This window comes from Miscanthus floridulus, chromosome 9, assembly GCF_019320115.1.
Source record: "Miscanthus floridulus cultivar M001 chromosome 9, ASM1932011v1, whole genome shotgun sequence".
NCBI classification, from domain to species: domain Eukaryota; kingdom Viridiplantae; phylum Streptophyta; class Magnoliopsida; order Poales; family Poaceae; genus Miscanthus; species Miscanthus floridulus.
This window is the reverse complement of record NC_089588.1, coordinates 142588247-142593230: the sequence shown is the minus strand read 5'-3', so window position 1 is coordinate 142593230 and position 4984 is coordinate 142588247. Positions and strand designations below refer to the sequence as shown.

The following is a 4984-nucleotide window of genomic DNA, read 5'->3' as shown; positions in this document are numbered from 1 at the left end:
TTGTTTGCCGAGTGCTTTCTCTCTGGCACTCGGCAAATAGCCTCTTTGCCGACGCCCAATAAAAAGCACTCAGCAAAGTCTGGGACACTCGGTAAAGAAGCCGTCTCCGATAGTGTGAGAGCTGAAACCGACGCTCGATGAAAAAAAGTAACGCGACGGTGCGGAGATGGTCACGGCGCATTTGCCGAGTGTCCAAGTGTCCTAGACCTGACACTCGGCAAACCTGCCTTCTTTGTCAAGTGTCAAATCCTAGGCACTCGACAAACCTACCTTCTTTGCCGAGTGTCAAATACTGGACACTCGACAAAGACTGGCCCATAACGTACAAATGTTGGCTTCTTTGCCGAGTGTCACTGCGCAGACACTCGGCAAAGAAGCAATTTTAGTCCTACAATGCACAGAAATTTGGCACGTGTCTGCTTTGCCAAGTATTTTTACCCTAGCACTCGGCAAAAGGTCAGAAGAGATAAAAAAACTTATTATTTTATGTAGTTATAGCTCAAATTCAATTTATATCAATTAAAATTCTATAATTACACTTAATAAATTAAAATTCACAAACAGATCTAAAAATTTACCAAAATTACACATGAATCAATCTATGTTCTATGGTGCCTATGCAAAAAAAATTGAAGTCAAACCCCAATTTGACCATCACTTTGACTCCAAATCTTACTGAATCCTTCTCAACGCTACGATACTTCTTCTCATGACAGATTGTGCGAAACCTTCTCAATTTTTTACCATAGCCTCCACGTATGATATCATGAGATCTTGATAAATCTAATGATTTTCAGACTTCGATTGCTTTTTTTAGAATTTAAAAACCATTTAGCCACACGTTCGTGGTCGTGTTTCCTGAACAAAATGTTCAAAATTTCTTTTCGTTTCTTGGGTAAGGCCTCACACTAGACTCAATAACATGAATATCATTTTTCTACTCATTTTATTCTATTATTTGAATCACTTGCGGTTCAAATTTGACTTATACCTAAAAATTCCTTGAAATGCAATTAATTAATTAAATATAGCAAACAGATCCAGAAATATACCAAATCTTAATATGGAGTACCACATGTTGTATGTAGAGAGTAAAAAAAGTTTCAAGGTCAGAAGAGAAAAAAACTTATTATTTTATGCAATTATAGCTCAAATTCAATTTATATCAATTAAAATTCTATAATTGCACTTAATAAATTAAAATTATCAAACAAATCCAAAAAATTACCAAAATTACACATGAATCAATCTATGTTCTCTATTGTCTATACAAATTTTTTTGAAGTTAAACCCCAATTCAATCGTCACTTTGACTTTAAATCTTACCGAATCCTTCTCAACGCTACGATTCTTCTTTCTGAGATGCTTTAGTTTGAAAACATCGTACATGACAAATTATGCGAAATCTTCTCAATTTTTTACCACAGCCTCCACGTATGATATCATGTGATCTTGACAAATCTCATGATTTTCAGACTTTATTTACTTTTTTAGAATTTAAAAATCATTCGGCCACATGTTCGTGGTCGTGTTTCCTGAACAAGATGTTCGAAATTTCTTTTTATTTCTCGGGTAAGACCTCACACTGGACTCAATAACATGAATATCATTTTTCTACTCATTTTATTCTATTGTTTGAATCACTTGCTGTTCAAATTTGACTTATACCAAAAAATCCTTGAAATGCAATAAATTAATTAAATATAGCAAATAGATCCAGAAATATACCGAATCTTAATACGGAGTACCACATGTTGTATGTAGAGAGTAGAAAAAGTTTCAAGGTCATAAGAGAAAAAAACTTATTTATTTGCCGAGTGCAACAAAAAAACACTCGACAAACTTATTTCTTTATTGAGTTCTGAAAAAAACACTCGACAAACTTATTTCTTCGCCGAGTGCCACTAACGGACACTCGACAAACTCCTAATGGCTAGCACACTAACTGACGGACGTCCACGTTATGGTTTTTTGCCGAGTGTCTCTATTTTACCGAGTGTTTTTTAGTTTACCGAGTGTTTTTTTTCAGCACTCGGCAAAGAGTTTGTTTGCCGAGTGCCATTATTTTGCCGAGTGTATTTTTTGCAGCACTCGGCAAAGAGCTTATTTGCCGAGTACCCGATATAATGCACTCGACAAATATTTTTGCACTTGGCAAATATGCTATTTCCGGTGGTGTGTATGTACTCTGTCTCCTGATAAGTGCCTGTTTGGTTCCTGCAGTGCCTCCTAAAATTCCTGTCACATCGAATATTTAGACACATGCATGGAGTATTAAATATAGACTAATTACGAAACTAATTGCACAACTTACGACTAATTTGCGAGACGGATCTTTTAAGTCTAATTAGTCTATGATTTGACAACATGGTGCTGCAGTAAACATATACTAATGACATATTAATTAGGCTTAAAAAATCGTCTCGCAAATTAGCCTCCATCTATGTAATTGATTTTGTAATTAATCTATATTTAATGCTACTTATTAATATGTAAATATTCGATGTGACATAAATTTTAAGAGCGACTAAACAACCAAACACACTCTTCATTTCAATTCTTCCTTCCATCAGCATTGATTCTGTCTACCCGGATGCTTCCTTCGAGTGACAGGCACACACGGAAAGGATATACTACTACTCCCGTACCTGTGGTCTATCAACAGAGTACAGCACAGCTTATGCCATCTCCCTCCGTGCTAATAACTTTAATTTGTTCCCAACGGTCGCATCTCGCATGCATACCATACGTGTGCGGTGTGCTTAATTAAACAAAACCCACTGGATGGATGCAGCAGGCAGGGGATCAGGAGCTTCCCACGGCCGCTGGGCGGTGGCTAAAAGAAAAAAGAAAATTCCAACTGGTTTTTTGCTGATACCAAAAAAGAAAACAATAATAAAATGGTTGCTATCTTCGAGGTCCTGCTTTGACCCCCGCCTCGGCTGAAACCGCGTCCCATCTGCCTCCCCCTTTCTTTCTTTTCCGTAGCGATACTGGGAGCCAATATCGAATTCGACAAATCTCGCAGAGTAGTATAGCAGTACTACTCACCGATCCTTGGCGGAGGAGACTAAAGACGGCAACGGTCCCGATATACCTGACGGGTATCCGACAGATGGGATGAAATTATATCTTTATTCATAGGTATCTAAATGGGTAAGAATCTATTTCTGACGGGTATAGCGGATTTTCCTGTTTATCTGTCCCCGTTATCCGTTGAGGAACCCGACTATTTGAGCTGTCATGCGAGTATTAGACAAAAAAAAAAAACTCAACATAAGTATTTTGGTCCAAATCTGAACAATCATATATATATATATATAGTTTGTGTGTTCTAGAAACCATAGTTTAATTTTTCCTCACCATCTCCGCCAGCAGCATAAGCACGCCTGCCTCACGAGCGCTCGTGCCCCTCGCTTCTTCAATTTGGTCTCTCTGCCACCTTTGCTCGTCCTCCTCGCAACCTCGCTCTTTCTCCTCAACATCTCCGAGACTCCGACACTTATACCCAGGTGAAGAAGAAACGTCTCCGATTGTAAAGCTACGACCCAAGTGTCCTTGTTTATCGGGTATGCAGTACCCGTCGGGTATCTGTTACCCGACCGATATCCGACGGGTACGGGGATGTGCAATAATCTATACTCGAGATAGTTAACGAGGATAGAGATGAGATGAATTCTTCGTAGTAGAGAAGATAATGTTCCGACGATACCCGACGGGTACATCCTGTTGCCATCTTAGAGGAGTTGAGGTCGTACTTAGGCGTGAAATCCGTGTTGAAGATGCCAAAACTCCGCTCCGCAACGGAGCCAGGCTTCTCGTTCTCATCTAACAGCGAGAACACGTACGTCTCGAACCTCCTCCCAGCAATCAGTGCACACCCGGATCATCCCGGCGTTAAATCCCTCGCCTCCTCCGGCCCAACGCCCACCTGCCCCGCATCCGCCTTGGTGGGCCACCCGGCCTTCCCGACCGCGATCTGCACGCCGCCATCGCCGTACCCGAGCTTCTTCATCGCCGTGTAGACGGCGTCCATCTGCGCGTCGAACATGCTCGTGTAGTTGAGCCGCGTCCCGAGGTCGTACACGCCGGCGTTGGGCCGGAACACCGCGTTGTAGCTGAAGTACGGTACGCGTTCACCATGAAGGGGGAACCCGTGTCGTTGTGGAACCTGAGCATGGGGGCCAGGATCTTGGTGTCGAACCCGGGGCGGAACCGCGCGCTGGACGGGATCCCGTCGGACGGCGCCAGGATCCCCAGGTAGTGCGGCGTGGTGACGCGGACGCCGGGGAGGTTCTCGAGCTGGAGGGCTTGCGCGAGGCGGCGCATGGCTGGGAGGAGCGCCACGACGAGGTCCGGGACCACGGTGGGGCCGAGCACCTCGTTGCCGGCGAGCAGGAGCGTGACGTTGGCGCCGTGCGGGGACAGGTTGTCGCGGACCCACCCGCGCGCCGCGTCCAGCCCCGTGGATCTGTCGGTGAAGGAGGGCAGCGCGGAGTTGGGGATGGAGACGGCGAGGGAGATGGAGGGCGCGTTGGCGGCGAACGCGTCCAGGAACGCCGGGTTCGCGTCGAACAGCTTCACGCGGTCGATTGTTGTCTTGGTGGCGAGGAAGGATGCTACGGAGGCCGGAGGCGGGAGGTTGTCCGCGTTCGCGCCGTAGTTGACTCCGATTGGCAGCGACGGGAGGCCGCCGCCCTGCGCCGCCGCTGGCCCCGCGCCATGGAGGAGGAAGGCGAGGAGGAGCGGGAGCATCGGGAGGCGTGCGCGCGTGGCCACTGCTGCTGGTGCCTCTCTGCTCTGCTCTGGGCAATGACGTGTGTAGAGGGGATGGAATGGATGGACGGTGATGCCCGTTGTGGCCTGTGGGTGGGTTTTGAAACCTCTCCTGCGCTCGCAGGCTCGAGGCTGCTGCTAATTCTCATTCTTTTATAGGAGTAATTAATTAATTAATGACGCTTGCCTAAAGCCCGGCAGTTTCCTT

The 4984-nt window shown here is 45.2% G+C and overlaps 1 pseudogene; it reads right to left on the bottom strand.

The window, feature by feature from the left end:
• Positions 1-3342: 3342 nt before the first annotated feature.
• On the bottom strand, positions 3343-4984 carry LOC136484348 (glucan endo-1,3-beta-glucosidase-like; annotated as a pseudogene).